Source organism: Hemicordylus capensis, chromosome 15 (genome assembly GCF_027244095.1).
Source record: "Hemicordylus capensis ecotype Gifberg chromosome 15, rHemCap1.1.pri, whole genome shotgun sequence".
NCBI lineage: Eukaryota > Metazoa > Chordata > Lepidosauria > Squamata > Cordylidae > Hemicordylus > Hemicordylus capensis.
The window spans coordinates 8,429,680-8,450,121 of NC_069671.1; the positions used below are offsets into that span (position 1 = coordinate 8,429,680).

Below are 20,442 nucleotides of genomic sequence, written 5' to 3' on the forward strand. Positions count from 1 at the left end.
AAGCATGACTTGTCCCCTTAGCTAAGCAGGGTCCGCCCTGGTGGCATATGAATGGGAGACTAGAAATGTGAGCACTGGAAGATATTCCCCTCAGGGGATGAAGCCGCTCTTGGAAGAGCAGAAGGTTCCAAGTTCCCTCCCTGGCAGCATCTCCATATAGGGCTGAGAGAGATCTCTGCCTGCAGCCTTGGAGAAGCCGCTGCCAATCTGTGAAGACAATACTGAGCTAGATAGACCAATGGTCTGACTCAGTATATGGCAGCTTCCTATGTTCCTATGTAGGTAACGGAAAGGCGGGGTATAAATTTCCAAAACAAAATAAATAAAGATGGAGAGAGCAAGGATATGGGCAGGCACACATGGTGGGTCCCAACTCCTTACAATGGGCCAGATCCTTGGAGAATGCCATCCCAGTTCAGATCAGCCCGATGATGACATCTGGCATGAACTTGCAGCAGCTTTTGTATTTAGGAGGGCATGTATTTATCAGACATCCATGCCGCTTTGCGACTGAAGCCAAGCCAAAAAGCAGCATCTTGTGCTGCAGGAGCGCCATCTGCACACAAAGCGCCCGTTTGCAACGTACCACAAGGCCCGTGTGCTCAAGGGTTGGCTTTCCTCCAGCCTTCGAAGAGGATCAAGTGGCTTTTATTAAGTGCGACCCAGAAAACCCCGTCAGGCACTCCGAAATGGCAAGACATCCGCAAACCGTGATTAGGCAATCATCTTGTGAGACAGTTTATGAAATCGGCAATCAGGGGCAGACGGGAGCATTGTTCGTCTTCATCACCAGCGAAGGGGGAGGCTGGAGAGACAAATGTGCAGACATTTGGGAGAGAGTAACACACCCAACGCACAAACAAACAAACAGCAACAAATATTGATATACCGCTTTTCAACAAAAGTTTCCAAAGCGGTTTACAAAGAGAACTAATATTCATTCATTCATTCATTCATTCGATTTCTATACCACCCTTCCAAAAATGGCTCAGGGCGGTTTACACAGAGAAATAATAAATAAATAAGAGGGCTCCCTGTCCCCCAAAAGGGCTCCCAATCTCAAAAAGAAACACAAGATAGACACCAGCAACAACCACTGAATGGATGCTGTGCCGGGGATGGATAGGGCCAGTTGCTCTCCCCCTGTCCAATAAAGGGAATCACCATGTTCAAAAGGTGCCTCTTTGCCCAGTTCGCATTCATACATCTGTGTGTATCAGAAAGAGCACACTCAAGAGCAGGAGGAGGGCACCTTGGCTTACCAGCTGCTGTGGATCTACAATTCCCATATCACAATAAATGGTAGCTGGGCATGATGGGAGTTGTAGTTCAATAACCGCTTGAGAGGCAAGGGTGCCTACCCTTGCTTTCGAAGAAAGCTACTCAACTTCGGGGGCCCCTGCAGACTTTGGACTACAACTCCCACCACCCCTGACTATTGGCCACTGGGTCTGGGCATGCTGGGAGCTGTAGTCCAAAAACAGCTGGGGGGGGGTGGCAACGTTGAGCAGCCCTGCTCCAGAATGACCAAGAAATGGAACCAGGAAAGGTCTGAGGAGCTGAAGGAACTGGACTGTGCTGATGCTATATATTGATTTTGGTTCAAGATTTATTTTCCACGGTTTTATCAACGGATCTCCAAGAGAGGTTATAAAAGCTTAAAGCAATATGAGAAATATTGCTTTATAATATATCAGTCAGATAGATAGATAGATAGATAGATGTGGCTGAAGATGGCGCCTAGCTTGTCTTTCATCAGTAGAGCAAATGACAGAAAAATGAAGGACATGAGCCTAAAAGCCTCTGCTACTACGACTACTACTAATATACTGCTTTTCCACAAAAGTTCCCAAAGCGGTTGACATAGAAGAACATAAATAAATAATAAATAAATCAAGATGGCTCCCTGTCCCCAAAGGGCTCACAATCTAAAAAGAAAACCTAAGATAGACACCAGCAACAGTCACTGGAGGGATGCTGTGTGTGGGATGGATAGGTCCAGTTGCTCTCCCGCTGCTAAATATAAGAGAATTGCCACTTTAAGAGGTGTCTCTTTGCTCAGTTAGCAGGGGAGAATAGTTCTCTGGTGTTCCTAGAGATCCCGATCTCCTTACGGGGCATGTGGAGAGCAGCACAGGGGAAATGTCTCTACCCACTTTCCCAACTATCCAATCAGCATTGAGCCTTTGCAGTGTGCTGTGTTGTGTCTGGTTCCAGGCCCATTCCCTGGTGGCATCTCCAAGTTGGGCTGGAAGAGTCTCTGGCCTGAAACCCAAGACAGCTGCTGCCAGTCAGTGTAGGCAGTACCGAGCTAGATGGACCAAGTGTCTGACAGTATAAAACACCTTCCTATGTTCCTAATTGCACGGCCTGCAAATAGGGCCACAAAATGGCGGGGGAGGGGAGTTTAGGAACATAGGAAGCTGCCATATGCTGAGTCAGCCCATTGGTCTATCTAGCTCAGTATTGTCTTCACAGACTGGCAGCGGTTTCTCCAAGGTTGCAGGCAGGGATCTCTCTTAACCCTGGAGAGAGGAGAGCTGGTCTTGTGGTAGCAAGCATGACTTGTCCCCTTAGCTAAGCAGGGTCTGCCCTGGTTGCATATGAATGGGAGACTAGAAGTGTGAGCACTGCAAGATCTTCCCCTCAGGGGATGGGACTGCTCTGGGAAGAGCTGAAGGTTCCAAGTTCTCTTCCTAGCTTCCCCAAGTTAGGGCTGAGAGAGATCCCTGCCTGCAACCTTGGAGAAGCCACTGCCAGTCTGTGAAGACAATACTGAGCTAGATAGACCAATGGTCTGACTCACTATACGGCAGCTTCCTATGTTCCTAAACTGAATTCACCTCTATAGATTCTCCTTGTTCTCCTTGCCCATCTAGTGGCTGATCTCCAGCCGGGCTCCAAAGGTTTCCTCCCAGAAAAGAGCTTCAATTGCTAATAATACATTTCTCTTTTCTGCTCTGAACCAATCTGCTATTTCTTTTTCTTATTACGCTTGCAAAACCGTGCAAGTTCTCCAAGAACTAATTTTGGTTCAGGCTTGGCAGTCGGACGGACGGAGCGGAGACATTCCGCCATGTGCTGAGCAAAGGTGTCGTGAGAATTTAATTACCCAGATGCAAGTTTATTGCACAGATGATGGATTTAAAGCGATCTCAGGCCTTCCCCTGGAGATGAAAAGCTCTCACCGCTCCCCTCAATCTTATTAAGGCTCCATCGAATGTTTATGACAAAATCATTCCAAATAGGGTTTCCAGCTGAGAGTAAAGATCTGAGGCGTCCATTTGCTAAATTATTTGTGGATTGTGAAAAAATAACCCACCGAGACAAGGATTGGTTTGACCTTCTCTAAGGGCAAAGCTTGATGATTGCTTCTCACTCTTCTGTGATGCCTTACCATGAGGAATGCCATTTCAGATAGCAATGTGTCAATCCTGACCCCAACCTTGCCCCACAAAACCATCTGGGAGCATTCTTCATGACTAGTTGAAAAGCTTCAGGGGACCATAGGAAGCTGCCATATATTGAATCAGACCATTGGTCCATCTAGCTCAGTATTATCTACACTGACTGGCAGCAACTTTCCAAAGTTTCAGGAAGGAATCTGTCCCAGCCATACCTGGAGATGCCACCAAGGGTTGAACCTGGGACTTAGATGCTCTTCTACTGAGCTCTGGAGCTGTCCCCTAAGGGGGATATCTTATAGCCCTCTCATATAGCCTTCCATCCAAATGCAAACCAAGGTAGACATTTTAGTTTAGAAAAAAGACGACCTTGGGGAGACATGATAGCGGTCTATAAAATCATGCATGGTGTGGAGAAAGTGGATAGAGCAAAATGTTTCTCCCTCTCCCATAACACTAGAACCAGGGGTCATCCCATGAAATGGATTGCCAGGAAATCTAGGACCAACAAACGGAAGTACCTTTTCACACAATGCATAATCAACTTGTGGAATTCTCTGCCACAAGATGTGGTGATAGCCAACAACCTGGATGGCATTGAGGGGTTTGGATAACTTCATGGAGGAGAGGTCTTTCTTCCAAGTACATCTGTCCCATCCCGTTTCCCACTAAATACACTCCTGTTCTGAAGCCATCCACGGTTTCAAAAGCAGTTTCCCCCAGAGATGCTCTTATCCCTGGACTTCAGGACTAAAGTCCAGGGCCTCCACACCACCTGAGGGCCTTCGAATCATCCTTAGTCTGTCCTGGGTGGTGTGGTTTGTGCCCTCAAGAACCTATGTGTTAAAAATGATGCTTAACTTGCAGGAGGGGGCCCTCCAAAGGCCTTTAGGTCCAGGCTCCAAAATTACCTAGGTGCACCTCTGCTTTCCCCTATGATGTGGAGGGCAGTTGTTTGAAGACAAACAAGTCTAGAACTTCCTTGGCCCTACAGCACTGGATCCCCAGTTTTTGTGGATTGTGGCCATCGTCCCTGCAGGCCAGAAGTGTGGCAACCCCCGCAAACTACCATGGGTAAGATTGGTTTCAGGGGACCTTTTCGGGGAACAGCTCTGCCCGGACCTCCTATTCACGGCCTCCTTGGTGGTTTGCTGTATCTTCTGAGGTCCTTCTCTGGTTCATTTCCAATGCATTAACAAGATTCTCCTTCATTCGTCAGCCATGCATGGTTACATCTCATTAGCTAATGCTTTCCATCTGTGGATGTCAAAGGTGAGAACTCAATAGCGGGTGTTAAATGCCCAGTGGAAATTTATTCGAACTCCTCTTGCCTTGGGACCGTCAGGAAGTCAACGGTTTGTTGGAGAGAAACCATCAAAAGTCACCTCTTTAGTCTTTAGAATTTTAATTTGAAGTCCAGAAAGGTGAGGAGCTGAGGAAGGAGTCAATGAATCGGATAACATCATCGCAAAATGCATCTTCCGTCTCTGAAGCTGGGTGCTGCTTATGTTTTAATAATATCCCCCCCGCCTTGTTGTAGATAACATTCTAAATGCCATGTCGCCTCTGAATATTGATTTCTGTTTGCTTTGGAAATTGCTTTCCTCCTCGGAGAACATTGCCGGAGAGACTCAGCCATGACTGGAATGGCCAAAGAAGTATTCTGATTAAATTAACCGATGCTAAATTAATTTTTTCCCCTGTGTTGAAATTTACTTTCTCAGGGAAACGGGTCTCCTCTGCAGGGAGTTAGGAGCAGAAGCCCGAGATTCATTGGTTAATGTGCATTTTTCTGTTTCACCATTAGGACTCAGCATGTGGCTTTAGGTATCTCCTATAACTGAACTGCCTTGAGTCTAAGATCCAAGCCTATGGTCAGAGATCCCGAGCCGTGGGCAGCGGTACTGGGGAATAGGGGTGTGCACAGAACCGGCTGGCCCGGTTCGGTTCAACTCCAGAATGGACTCAAACCGGACCGGGCCAGTTCAGTCCGGCACCTCCTCGAAGCCAGGCCATGCAAAGGCCAATTGCGCAGGTGTGGCGGTCTCCAAAATTGCCGCTGTGCCGGAGGGGCAAGGCCCGAATGGGCCAAAGAGCCAGCCGAACAGGCCAGTTTGGGCTGTAAGGGAAGCTGGCAGGAGGAGGGGGAACCTCCATGGACCCTTCCACCCCACCATCTCCAACAACTCCACCAAAGAGAGCAAGTTAAAAAAAAATTTAAGTCCGCAACCCCCCGAACTGTTGGGTGTGTGTGTGTTCAGTCTGGGGTCAGACCAAACAGGGGATGGTTCGGTTCGACCCTGAACCATCAAACCAAACAGGTCCGACGTCGGACACATTTGATGTCGAACCTGTTTGCACATCCCTACTGGGGAGGCAGGGGGAGGACAGCTGGCCTTATGGTAGCAAGCCTGCATTGTCTGGTTTGCAAAGCAAAGTCCACCCTGGTTGTATCTGGATTGGAGACGACAAGTGTCAGCACGCTCAGATCTTCCCCTGAGGGGATGGGGCTGTTCTGGGAAGAGCATCTTTATGCTTGCATGCAGAAGGTTCCAGGTTCCCTCCCTGGCAGCATCTCCAAGATAGGCCTGAGAGAGAGTCTCCTGCCTGCAACCTTGGAGAAGCCGCTGCCAGTCTGTGTAGACCATGGATTCTCAACATTGGGTCCCCAGATGTTATTGGACTTAAATTCCCATAATTCCCAGCCACGGTGGCCTTTGGTTGGGGATTATGGGAGTTGAAGTCCAATAACATTTGGGGACCCAACGTTGAGAATCCCTGGTGTAGACAATACTGAGCTAGATGGACCAATGGTCTGACAATATAAAGCAGCTTCTATGTACCCAGCTTTTCGGGGAGATGAGGCTGTAGCTCTGTGGTAGAGCATCTGCTTTGCATGCAGAAGATCCCAGGTTCAATCCCTGCCACCTCTTGGTTGGACTGGGAAAGAAACCTGCCTGTGAAACCTTGGAGACAGGCGCGTAACAACGATCGGGCAAGGGGAGACAGTTGTCTGGGGGCCCCACTGCCTGGAGGGGCCCCCCAGAGGCACCTCACGTGGCTCCCCATTGCCCCCTGCCCAGCCCCAAGGCCCCTCAGCCACTTGCCCTGTTCGCCGTCTCTCCAGCTTGTTCTCCTGGCCAGCAATCCAGCAGCCGACAAGCTGCAAAGAGCTCCTTTTCTCCCTCCTCTCAGCTGATCGGTGGGTGGGCGGGGCTTCCACGGAGGCCTCGTGTAGGCCTCTGTGAAGCCTGAACTCGAGTAGGGACCAAGCCAGCCAGGAAGGAGGAGGCAGCCAGAGTGGCCACCACTGTTCTCTGCAGCAGAAGACCCCCTGCTGCCAGGTAGAGTGTGAACTCCTTTTTGTGGTTACCTTCCCCCCGCCCCAGATATATAGGCATCTGCTTGCCATAGGGCTTTGATATGGGGGTGGGGGGGAGGGACTGAGAAGTCTCTGAATATTTATTTTTAAACAGCTTGGAAAACTTGCTGGCTTAAAAAAAAACTATCTAAAAAGTCCTATAAGTGGCTTGTTTCATGGCAGAAAATTACAAAAACTTCTGGAAGAAACAGTATTATATTTATTTTATTCATTCATTCATTCATTTATAAATGCACTTATGTTCAAGTTGTTTTGCAACCCAGAAGGTCTGAGTGAGAACTGAGAAGCAGGTGTGGTGCTTTTATTCTATTTTATTTTTCTTGTGTGTGAACTGCTCTCCAGTAACTTGCAGGGACTTCAGGGTAAATCTGGCCAAAGTGTGAATGCAGCACCTCCATAATTCCAGAGGAGAAGTGTGTTAAAGGGCTTTAAAAGCCTGGTGTGGAAAACCTCCTGCAGTCAAACTTGACTGAATTTGTTCAGAATTCTGAGAAAACAAACATAGGCTCACCCTGCATGGTTGAAAGTCTCCTTTGCTAATCTGCAGCAAGGGGTCCATTTTAATAATTAGTGTTGCTAGTGTGTTCTAGGCATTATAAGTAGCACAAATGTATAGTACTCAATGTATATCACTGTATATTGTGACGTGTGCGTGTGTGTATTCAGTGAAATGTATTTCCAGGCAGCATACTTATTTTGAAATATCAGACTTAAATCCTTGGGGGCCTGGGGTGTGTGGAGGCCCTGGACTGAGTGGGGGGGCACCATTTTAAAATCTCGTCTCTGGGCCCACTCCAACCTTGCTACGCCCCTGCTTGGAGAAGCTGCTGCCAGTCAATCAATCAATCAATCAATCTTTATTATGGTCTTAGACCAGCATAAAGTAAAAGGAGTGATTACATAATAAAACAAATATTAACAGACTGTGGATAGATTATTAAATACAAGCTATAAGCCTATTTTAAGTCTATAAGAAGCCAGGAATAGAAACAGAATTCAAAATAAAACTATGGTTATAAAAGAGTAAATATTAGAAGCCTGTGGGCGACTAGCAACACAAGCATATACTAAAAACTATAATAAAATCAGGAGTAAAAATAAAATTAAGAGCATCCTAGAAAGAGTCATTATAGAAGTTTTAGGGCAGGGTAACAAACACTGAATTGCTATAGGAGTGCAGTGCTGCTGTGAATCACTCTGAGGCAGCAGGCAGGCTGAAATTAGTCCATAAAATCAGTTGCTGCCAGTCTGTGTAGACAATCCTGAACTAGATGGACCAATGGTCTGACTCAGTAGAAGGCAGCTTGCAATGTATGCAAAAGCCAGGACTGGAAGTTCCAGGAATACTGAAGCTGGCCAAGTAGGCAATCCAGGCCTGGAGAGTTAATAATAATAAACTTTATTGATTTATAATAGTAAACTTATTAAGGCAAGAATCGGGAGCCAAGGACATGCCAGGAGCCAAGCGGAGTAAATCCATCCACCGAGCCAAGAGCCAAGCACCAAAAGCATGCAGGAGGCTCAAACAGGAGTCACAGCCATGCCAAAGGTCAAGCCAGATCAGCAGTCAAGAGCCAAGAGGAGCCAAGAGGCACTGTGCCAAGATGAGCCAAGAAGAGCCAAGAGGCACTGTGCCAAGAGGAGCCAAGAAGTCACAAGTAGGCCAAGTCCCAAGAACCAGCAAGGAGATGCACACCAGATCAGGGAACCTTGATACTGAGACAAAGGATGCTCCCCGCCCCCACCACGCTCTCCAATCTGAATTTGGACGTAATGGAGAGCACGCTCTCTGCAGGCAGCAAGACTGCAGAAAAGAGGGGAAACCTGGCTGCAGCCCTGGCAGCCAATTGCAGCCAGAGCGACAAAGGAGCTTCCTCCTTCGACGCCAGTTCCTGAAGAGGGGGACTACGTGGCTGCATTCAGATGTAACGCTGGCCCCGCATAACCAGAGATACGGGCGGCAAAACTTACTACAAACCAAAGGTACAAATCAGAGTCTGGGAAGGGAAATTGTGAGTCCATTTCCTGTCCGAACTGCAGTTGCAAGCATTTGGACGATCAAAAACTTCAGCTGGAGGCCCCTTCATCTCTGGTTTCGTGTGATGTGTGAATGTGGCCAGTGACTGTTCTAGCTTGGAAACCTCTTCTATCCTTCCTGTATGCAGGAGGCCAATGGCAGGCTTCCCCAGGTGGTGTCAGCATAGGATCTAGAGGCTAGATGGGTGCTGCAATGTCCTGCATCACCACCAGAGGCAGTGTGGAGGAGAATCCTTGACACAAGGACGTCTGACATCTCCTACCTGCACATGTTTGAGAAGGGAAATATGGTTCCTAAAGCGGCAGTGCCCGAAACTGGAGAAAGATCCCCAGGTTGGTGACTGAATGAACAAAGGCTGTGGAGGGGAGTAGGCAGAAGCGATCATGCATTTGAGTGCCGTGTGAATGCCCTTGAGTGGAGATGCTCCAACAACCTTACCACGGCAGATATCAGAAAGATGTTTGTCTCTGAAATGAACTTTCTTTGAATACCATCGATTCTGATGCTGCTGGTGTGAACTGGTCCCAGAGATGCAGAGTTATTTGGAATTAAATGGGTCCAAAAGGAAGCTTGAAATAAGATAGTTATATTCCAAGAGAGCCATCAGCATCAATGCAATTAATAAGGGGACCATCAATTGTGTCGCAGGGACATGCCCTGTTCCTCTGTAGCAAGCAATGTTTGGTTCCGGAGTTCAACAAGTGCACAATCAAGTTATGATCGGGAACTCCGCTTTCTCAGAGCCGCTGGCTGTGTGAAAAAAAAAAATACATCCGGACATTCGGTTGTATGTGTGTTGACTCCATGCAACCATGTATGTGAACATGTGTCGATGCAGGGGTTATGCCACCTTGATTTTGCTCTCTGCCACTGTGTGCTTTTACTCACTCCGAAAATGTCATGAGAATTGGTCCAAAGTGCCTCCTATTTTTAATCCAGAAAAAAAACACCTGTGCTTGAGAGATCAGAAGTTTGTTATCTTACTGCTATAGATCTTTCTTGGTAGAGCAACCTCTGATTTCAGAAGCAAAGCAAACAGAATTTAAGAAATCTCTCGTGAATATAAAAGGAACGCTCCATTGTTATGTGAGGGAAAGTGAAATAAAATAAGCTTGAGATTTAAGAGTCCTTTTGCTACAATCCCTTGCTCATCATGACAGGAGGGAAACAGAGCTGAATACATCTTGTGATCTGACTTTTTTTCTTTTCTTTATAGGCTTCTAAGAATTAGAAAGTGAAACCATTTCTGTTTCATTTTTAATGGTAGCTTTCTCCACTCCTGTGTGCAAAACACAATTGCTTGACGACGACTCAGTGAAACAGATTTCTTCTGATTAGCAGGCCCCCAAGAAGGAGTTGACGATCATTTCACATAGAAATCCAAGTACAGTCATTCCGGCTTCCTCTTTGAACAGACGGCACACTCTTTCTCTCTCGTTAGCAGCCATGAATTCAAAGGCAGATTGGACGGCCAGACGTTGCGGCCGTGTCTTTCAGGATAGGCTCGGCAACAGCATGGGACTCGTTTCCTACGGCTTTTTCTTTTTACAGCATCTAGAGGATCTCACATATGTTGGCCTAAACAACATCCGTTCAGCAGAAGCAACTTGAATATTGAGTGGAACATGTATGAAATCAAGTTTTGAGTAGCATCCAAGTGTGCAGATCAGAGGCGTACATAGCCATGGAACTTGGAGATTCGGTCTGTGGCTTCATGCCTCAGTGCGGGGGGGGGCCTCCAATTGTTGGGAGGCCTCCCCTGCACCTACCAAAATTTAAAACTTTTTTTTTCAACTGCTGCTCTGCAACGGAGATGGTAATGGAGACGGGGCAGCTGGCAGGGTTTGTGGGGCCTCGAGGGGAGACCAAGGTCGGGGAGGTGGAGGCGGCAGCAAGAGCTCCTTCCCTGAGCCCACCTGCCTCCCAAATGATGGATTGGGCCATTTTCAACCCATTTAGGGGCTCTCTGCTCACACACGTGCATGGACAGAGGCCTGAAATGGCCCCAAAATGGCCCAATCTGTCACTTGGGAGGCAGGCAGGCTCAGGGAAGGAGCTCTTGCCGCCTCCGTCTCTTCTGCCTTGGTCTCCTCTTGAGTGCCTGCACACCTTGCCAGCTGCCCCCGTCCCCACTGGACAGCAGCAGTTTAAAACAAAAAGAAAAAGAAAGATTTAACTTGCCTCCAACAACCCTCCCCCCCAGCCCTCAAGTAGCAGGGGGGCCTCCAAAGCCCTTCAGGTCCGGGCCCTAAAATTACGTAGGTGTGCCCCTGGTGCCAATTCATGAATTGATTTCCTTGCTAAGCAGGGTCTGCCTTGGTTTGAATTTGGATGGGTGACTACATGTGAGTGCTGCTAGATAGTGCTTGGCTCCTCTTGGCACAGTGCCTCTTGGCTCCTCTTGGCACAGTGCCTCTTGGCTTCTCTTGGCTCCTGACTGCTGATCTGGCTTGGCCTTTGGCATGGCTTTGACTCCTGACTCCTGTTTGAGCCTTCTGCATGCTTTTGGTGCCTGGTTCTTGGCTCGGTGGATGGATTTACTCCGCTTGGCTCCTGGCTATGTCCTTGGCTCCTGATTCCGGCCTTAAGAAGTGTATTATTATAAATCAATAAAGGATTAAAATATTTTTAATGGATCACAAATCCCCCAAACTGAACCGAATGGGGGCGGGAGTTGAGGGGGTGCATAACCCAACTGGCCCAGTCTGGTTTGGGTCCAGTTCATACTCAAACTGAGCTGGGCCAGCCGGTTTTGTGCACACCCCTATCCCCAACAACTTTGCATTAGGAAATGATCCTCTGATGGACCCAGCCCAGGAGATTTTCAACACGAAATCCTGTCAGACTATTAGATTTCTGCTAACTTCAAACCCCGAATACACACATCTCAGTGTTCTGTGCTACTTGATGGCGAACAGAGACCTTCTCCAGGGCTCCTAGCCCACAATCCACGGGAACTCTTCTGAAGCTCAGTGACATCAAGCAAAATACACCATCCCGATAAAAAACCGCCCGTGGCAAATCATCTGTCCGAGATGCTGGAGGTAGCTGTGAAAACTTGCTGTTTGGCTCATTTTAATTTGGCAGGTGGGAGGTGTCCAAATCCCCACCAGCAGAGAAAATGATGGCTTTCCGGGTCCCGCCATCTCTGCTATTGTCAGCCATCAAGAAGCACGCCTGTTTGCTTTGTCTTGAAGCTTCTCAGCAAGCAAAACTCAGAAATCCCTGCCGGCAGCCTTACTCCTTACAGAGGAAGAATATTGACAGAGCAAAGGCAGGCTCCAAATCCCAAACCCCTAATCCAGCCTGCAAGCAACCTTTTGTTTTTCCTCCTCCAGATGAACCCGGATGATCCCTCCTCACAAAATCGATACTTTAAAAAAAAAATTATAGTCCAGAAGGTAGTCTTCTCATTCTTAAATAAAACATGAGCAGCGGTTAGAATCTAGTCCCTTTCCACACCGTTGAAAGAACCGATCTGAATTATATACCCTTTGCATGTTAAAATAGAGCTGCCAATTTGCTTGCATATTCCAATGACTTTAACTCTTAAAAGTCAATAGAGCGGACAGATTTGGATGTATGTATGTATGGTTTATTGATTGATTGATTGATTGATTTGATTTTCTATACTGCCCTTCCAAAAATGGCTCAGGGCAGTTTACATCGAAATAAAAAACCATTCAAATCAATTAACAATTAAAACCAAAACTAAATCAATTTAAACAATTAGAATCATTTACACATTAAAATGATTAACATCCTTCAAAACATTTTAAAATGAAAAATTAAAATTATTAAACCTTAAAATCATCTAAAACCAACATGAAAAATTGAAAACCATGGATCTAATTAGAAGCCTGGGTGAATAAATGTGTCTTCAGTGCCTTTTTAAAAGTTGCCAGAGATGGGGAGGCTCTTATTTCAACAGGGAGCGCATTCCGAAGTCCAGGAGCAGCAACACAAACGGCCTGTTCCCAAGTAGCCGCAAAACGAGTTGGCGGCAGCCACAGGCGAACCTCTCCCGATGATCTTAACAGGCGGTGGGGCTCATGGCGAAGAAGACTTTCTCTTAAATACCCAGGGCCTAAGCTGTTAAGGGCTTTATAGGTAATCACCAGCACCTTGTATTTTGCCCAGAAACGTATCACCAACCAGTGTAGTTCTTTCAACACAGGAGTAATATTGTCTCTCCTAGATGACCCAGAGACCAACCTGGCCGCTGCATTCTGGACCAACTGCAGTTTCTGGACTACGTACAACAGCAGCCCCACATAAAGTACAGTGCAGTAATCCAGCCTAGAAGTTACTAGCATATGTACCGCCATTTTGAGGTCATTCATCTCAAGAAACAGATGCAGCTGGCGTATCAGACGAAGCCAATAAAAAGCTTTCTGGCCACCGCCTCAACCTGGGACACCAGGAAGAGGTTCGGATCCAGAAGCACCCCCAGATTCCGTACCTGTTCCTTCCGGGGGAGTGTGACCCTATCCAGAACTGGCAGATCAAAATTGTCCCTGCTCCTGCTCCTCCCACTCCTGTTTTTCTCTCTTCTCCAGAATCTTTCCTTTCCTCTCCTCTCCCCAGCACCTAGCTATGATAGCGGCATGTCAAACATGAAGTGTCCTGGGAAGTTCCATTTTCCCAATACTCCCAACTGGTTCTTAAATTGTGGCCCTCCAGAAGTTGTTGGACTACAAGCTCTCATCACCCGTAGTCACAATGGCCAATAATAATAATAAACAATGGTGATGATTTAGCTGTGCAAGTGCACAAGATCCCTGGCCGACGAAAAAACTGGCACCCTTTGCTAACAAGGCTGTCAGAGGGGGCTTTGCTCCATAATCCAACTTTGGGGGTGGCTCGATTGTCATACATGCAGGACAGGGCCTTCTCTGTTTTGGCCCCTGGACTCTAGAATGCTCTCCCAGTGGGTGAGTGTTCTCTGGAATCTGTGGCTGCTAAAAACAATTTTCAAACTTTTTGAAAATGCTTTTATTTGTTTGTACTTTTACCCCTCAAGGGGTTACCAGTCTCTCCTTTCTGGCTGCTCTGTTGTTGTTTTTATGATTGTTGCTTTTGGGTGTCTTTCTGTCTTAAGACCATAAAGACTTAAATATGAAAGACTGCTTATATTAAAGATTAAGGATTAATATTACAATCCTAAAGACTGTTTTTAATATTTTAATGTGATTTTATGGACTTTTCTTGTATTGACTTTTGCAAACCGCCTTTTGTAAACCACCTAAGTTATACGAGAGGCAGTATATAAATCGAACAATAAATAAACAAAATAAGTGCACAGGCACCAGTTCTCAGGCAATCAGCTGGCCGTCTCCTCCTCCTTTGTCATTCTCAGGCATGCACACTTCAAATATTTCTTTTACCAGTCCCTCCAGATCTGGTGCCAGTTAATAAAAAGGGCATCTTTATCTGCGCATTATCATAATACGGCAACTCAAGGGGGACACAGTTCCTTCCTGCTTGTGCTGATTTTCAATCGGCAGTTCCCCTGGGGGGCCTTTCCGAAAAAGAAAAGGAAGGGAAGAAAGGGCATTGTTACATTTCATCTGAATGAGCGCTCACACTTGGTAAAACACAATGGAGCTTGTTAAATTCCAAGCATTTATGAGAGCCTTATTGCTATTAGATGTGGTGATAGGGCTATCATTTTTTTTTAAAAAAAACACCATCGGCCCACTTGGACAGAAGCTCTGTGCTGCATATTTTAATTGCTGCTTTTTAAGGATCAGCAGGAAACTGGATCCGGCGAGCTTCAGCAAATGACCAGACCTGTTTTAATGTCCCCCATTGATGCTGACGGAGATAATCCCAATGCATGGTCAACTGAAGCAGCAGGAATGTGTGGAGGTTGAGGCTGTTCCTGCCTATGGCTAAGATGCAGTCATAGCAGCATAAACAGCAGCTTTACGGATGAGAATGTTTGGATCCATTTAGAAGGGATGGGGGTGACAGAGGAGACCACACCATCATCAGTTTGGGAAGGGAGGCGATAGGAACATCGCAACATAGGAAGTTGCCTTATACCAAGTCAGACCATTGGTCCATCTAGCTCAGTATCGTCTACACCCGGGATTCTCAACTGTGGGTCCCCAGATGTTATTGGACTTCAACTCCCATAATCCCCAACCAAAGGCCGCTGGGGATTAAGGGAGCTGAAGTCCAATAACATCTGGGGACCCAACACTGAGAATCCCTGGTCTACACCAGGGCTGCTCCACTTTGGTCCTCCTGCAGATGTTGGCCTACAATCCCCATAATCCCTGGCTGTTGGCCACTGTGGTTGGGGATTATGGGAACTGTGGCCCCAAAACAGCTGCGGGACCTAAGTTGAGCAGGCTTGGTCTACACAGAATGGCAGTGCCTTCTCCAAGGTTGCAGGCTGGAGTCTTTCAAAGCCCTGGAGATGCCAGGAGGGAATCTGGGACCTTCAAGCATAGAGGTGTTCTTCCCAGAGTGTCCCCATCCCCTAAGAGGAATGTCTTTCAATGCTCACACATGTAGTCTCCCATTCAAATATAAAACAGGCCAGACCCTCCTTCGCAAAGGGACAATTCATGCATGAATATATTTTATAGAATAATATATAGATCTCAAGAAAGTTCTCTTGTTACTGAGGAAAGTAGTGTGCCATTAAACAACTATGTTTTCCCCAAAGACTAAAAAGTGGTGCATAGGATGAGAAGGCTCTGGACAGCTGTAGAATCCAATTCAGACATCACTACAGTGGCTGCATTTAGACATAACATGAACCCGGAGGTCAAGGGGCCTCTGGATGAAATTTGTGTAGGTCCAAATGTATGTCCACAGTTTCCCTCCCCAAACTCTGATTTGTACCTTCAGTTTGTAGAGAGTTTTGCTGCCTTCAACTCTGGTTCTGCAGTGCCAACGTTACGTCCGAATGCAGCACTGCATTCTCTCTTGTCAGTAACCGGAGTAGAGTACAGGCTCCTCCCTCCCTCTGGCTGTGATTAGCTGCTGGGGCTGTCCTTCAGCCAAGAAGGAAGTTCAGGCAGCCAGTTTCCCCTCCTCTCTGCCATCTCACTGACTGCAAAGAGGCAGCTCACTGTTATGTCTGAATTCAGACAGGAGAGTAAAGGGAGGGGGAAACAGAACTGCGGGTCCATTGGACCCACGATTCGGCATCACGTGCGAATGCGGCCAGGGTCTGTTTTGCATGCCAAGACATAATTTGTATTGATTCTGATGGGGTCGGGGAGCAAAACAAAATCACCAAGTCAGATAAAAGGAATTTCTTTCTTTTTCTGCCTAAACATCCAAGATCAGTATTTTATGAACTGGAGAGAAAATGTCAGTCAGGTCCCAAAGTGCCTGCATGCCAAGGGTTACGTGAATAGATAGCTCCTCTGATGTCATCTTCATCTGTTTGGAATTGAAACTGAGCTTGGCCATAGGAGGGGGGCACAGTTCCTGGAGATCTGGAAGCAGAACAGGTGAAACGAAGTAGTGATAATTGATGCTTCATTATCTGTAATTAACATTCGGTATACAGGTGTTCGGGGCCATATCAAACAAGAGCAGGGAGATGCTGTCTAGATTCAGGTGTGGCTTGTAGGGAACATTTCCGGAGTATTGGTTCTGTTCAGCTTTTTGAGGAAGGGGTGGGTGCGTTGTGTCTACTTGATCAAGTGTCCATCACTACTGTCAATGGATGTAGCATAGTCACCGGAAGCTAAAAGAAAATATAAGTTCTGGCCCCATTGACCTGACAATCTCAGTTTTGACAGTGGTAGTGTCAACAGCCTAAATGTTATGGGATGGAGGGACAAAGCTCACAGCCAAGTAGGAATGGAGAACAACATGGATTTATTTATTTTATCACATTTTAATGCTGCCTGACTCATGTATCCCTGATAACTGGGCAAAGAGGCACCTTTTAAACATGGTGATTCTCTTTATTGAGCAGGGGGAGAGTACCTGGACCTATCCAACCCCAGCACAGGACCTCCAGTGACTGTTGCTGGTGTCTATCTGATGTTTCTTTTTAGCTTGTGAGCCCTTTGGGGACAGGGAGCCATCTTATTTATTTATTTATTTATTTGTTATTTCTCTGTGTAAACTGCTTTGGAAACTTTGGTTGAAAAGCGGTATATAAGGGTCTGTTGTTGTTGTTATTGTTGTCCCTAGGCGGTGGACATACTTTAAAATACAGCCAGGATAAAATGGTTAAAACCATTTTTAGAAAATAGAACAAAAGTAAAATTAATGAACAAATTTAATTAATAGTTAACTAACTAACTAATGGAAAGCCTGAGAAAACAGGTGTGTCTTAAGGGTCTTTTTGAAAAGCAGTCAGGTTTGCCAAGCAAAAGCTGGATGGCCCTCTGTTAGGGAGGTTACAGCAGTTTCCGGGATGCTACAGTCGGGGGCTGGACATGATGACCTCCAAGGACCCTTCCTACTCTAATATTCTATGAATCTAGTAAGGCTCCTTGCCTGTGATTTTCAAGGTCAGCTTTTATCCTTAAATCTCATTCTGGACAAATCCAGAGTATATTTACGAATACGACGGATACTTATATTCTGCTTTTTCAACAAGAAGTTTCCAAAGTGGTTTATATTGATATAAATAAATAAATAAAATAGCTCCCTGTCCTCAAAGGGCTCACAATCTAGCATAGATACCAGCAACAGCCATTGGAGGGATGCTGTGCCAGGGACGGACACGGCCAGTTGCTCTCCCAGAGAGAGAGAGAGAGAGAGAGAGAGAGAGAGAGAGAGAGAATGAGAATCACCACTTTAAAAAGCTGCCTCTTTCCACCCTCTTAGGCAGGGGATAATTTAGAATTTATTTAGAATCCCCTCAGTCAAGGACAGCTGGGTAGCCCAAACACAAGAATATCTGAAACTAAGAACATTTATGCATCACTTTCATGTTTAATGTAGGGGTTTCCCAACCTCGTCATCCATTTTCCTAATGAATATTATCTAAGTGACGCAGATCTGAGCGAGCTGGGGGCAGAGATTTGGTATCACCCTAGGCAAAACAGGAACAACTTAAAGAGGGAAGATTTATTTCAGGAACTTAAAAGAGAACCTAAAATACCCATCAGGTACGTATAAAATGAAAATGTCATGTGCTAACTGAACTAAAGCTCTGCCTTTAGCTAGAAGTACAGTATGAAATGCTCTAGAGTCAGGACAAAATTGCAATGGGTGTGTGTGTGTGTGTGTGTGTGTGTGTGTGTGTGTGTGTGTGTGTGTGTGTGTTAAGCAAGCCTTTAAATGCAGCCTTTTGTTGCGGAATGCTATTTTGGGCATTTGTTCCAGTGAGAAATAAAATTCTGATCACAGGCAGAGCTCTGGATGTGAAGCAACCTATCGGAAGCAGCTTTTTTGTCAAGGTTAGAAATTAAGGTGAGCTAATTGGATTGCATGGCTTGGTTGGTCGTGGTTTCAGAAGCATCAGATGTGCAAATCAGGGCATTGCTAACCGCTCCACGTCTGGCCAATTAAAGTTTTTCCCTGAGAGTGCTAAACAATTCTGTGCCTAGAGCAGGGAGACTTTATTTTATTTCTTCTTTTTTCTTCTTCTTCTTTTTTGCAGGATCCTCGGAGGGAAACAAACAGTGTCTTGATTTGTTATTCATGTAAGAAATGTACTTGGGCTGCATTGCTGCACTCAGATTTGACTTTGCCATTCCAAATTGGACCCCACAATGCTATGAAACCAGGGCTATCTATGGAACTAGAGTTATTTACACTATTGAAACCAAGGCTATCTATGGAACTAGGGTTATTTACACTATTGAAACCAAGTCTATCTATGGAACTAGGGTTATTTACACTATGAAACCAGGGCTATCTATGGAACCAGGGTTATTTACATTATGAAACCAGGGCTATCTATGGAACTGGGGTTATTTACACTATGAAACCAGGGCTGTCATACAGACATAGCTGGTTTCTGCTATTCTCCTGTTCAAAAATAGGAACATAGGGAGCTGCCTTATACCGAGTAAGACCATTGGTCTTTCTAGCTCAGTACTGTCTACACTGACTGGCAGCAGCACTCTGAGGTTTCAGGCAGGAATTTCGCCCAGCTCTGTGTGGAGATGCCAAGGAGTGAACTCGGGACCTTCTGCATGCCAGTAGATGCATTATGAATGCACTACGGCCCTGACCTCTAAGGGGAATATGTTACAGCAGACAGAGCTCGCATGTCGTCTCCCATCCAAATGCAAACCAAGGCAGACTCTGGTTAGCAAACAGGTCAATTCATGTTCACAACCACAAGACCAGCTCTTCTCACCGAATCTTTGGACACAATTGAAGTGGCTGATTTCCCCTTGGCCTTTAAAAGCCTAAGACAGAGGTTCTCACAGTTGGCTCCCCTGATGTAGTTGGACTACAAATCCCATCATCCTCAGCCATTGTGGACTACAAATCCCATTATCCTCAGCCAACTACATCTGGGAACCCAAGCATGAGAACCACTGCCTTATGTGCTCTTGGACCAGCGTATCTGGACTGCCTGATCCTGCCCCTCGCTTAAGACCATCTTCTGAGACCCTTCCCAGAGTGTCAGAAGATAGTCTTAAGCGAGGGAGGAGTTAGGAAGGTGGCTGCTGAAGAAAGGGCTTTTTTGTGGTGGCACCTCATCTGTAGAATTGCTTCCCCAGAGATATTCATCAGGTGGTGCCGCCACTAAATCTAAGAGAAACTATAGTATAGTGGTTGCAGTGTGGTCCTAGGATTGGAAAGACCCAGGTTAAAATTCCAACTCAGTCCTGGAGCTCATTGGATGACCTTCGGCCAATCAGATTGTGATTGGCCCTAAGTCACCCAATGATGGGCTCTGGGATTACATGGAAGCCTAACCTTCTTCACAGAGTTGTTGTGAAGATAATAAGGGTGGAAACCTGGTATAGCACACTGAGTTCTTTGAAAGATGTTTTACAAAGAAAAAGTGAATAAACACGATTCACATCATCCTGTTGTTTTCCATATAACACAGTTATTCATTATGAACAGGACACACAGATTACCATATATGAACATGTTTCAGATTCTAATCATGAATCCCGCCCCCCCACCGCCCCAGTATCTGGAAGTCTCAGCCAATTTTCACATTGTCTCAAAGCACTGATATTCTTAACATTACCTTCCAAAGGTTTGACATAAATGACAATTTCTTTATCATTTTCCATATCATGCACTTGTCAACCAGAGATGTATTGCTGGCGATTTCCTTTGCTTCCAATATACAGCTACTCATAACCTGGCTGCAGCTTAATAAGCTAAAACCATCTCTAAATCCATTTATTTCATATAAAAAGGCAAAAGTAGCATTTCAGGGTTTAATAAAAGTGAAATATTTAGGCCTGAACCGAGACTACTGACAGTTTTTCATGAACATGTGCTGCAAAAACATTTTTAGATATATTTTGGCACTCCTTGATAAAATGTTACATCATTTACAACTGTGAATGGCCCTCAGTTATGCAATTCTGTTGCCAAATCTGATTGGCTAGGTCCATTCACAGCATGATCCCTGATTGGCTGGGTAATAATCCATTCACTGCATGATCCCTGATTGGCTGGGTAATAATCCATTCACTGCATGATCCCTGACT

At 46.0% G+C, this 20,442-nt stretch overlaps 1 long non-coding RNA gene across 2 annotated transcripts; it reads left to right on the top strand.

Moving 5' to 3' along the window:
• The first annotated feature begins 6,619 nt into the window (after nt 1-6,619).
• On the top strand, nt 6,620-14,147 carry LOC128338133 (uncharacterized). Of its 2 annotated transcripts, none has more exons than XR_008312527.1 (2): nt 6,620-6,748; nt 12,756-14,147. It is a non-coding gene; the product is annotated as an uncharacterized LOC128338133 (long non-coding RNA). The 2 variants fall into 2 exon arrangements; XR_008312526.1 differs by having other exon boundaries at nt 13,023-14,147.
• Nucleotides 14,148-20,442: the final 6,295 nt, after the last annotated feature.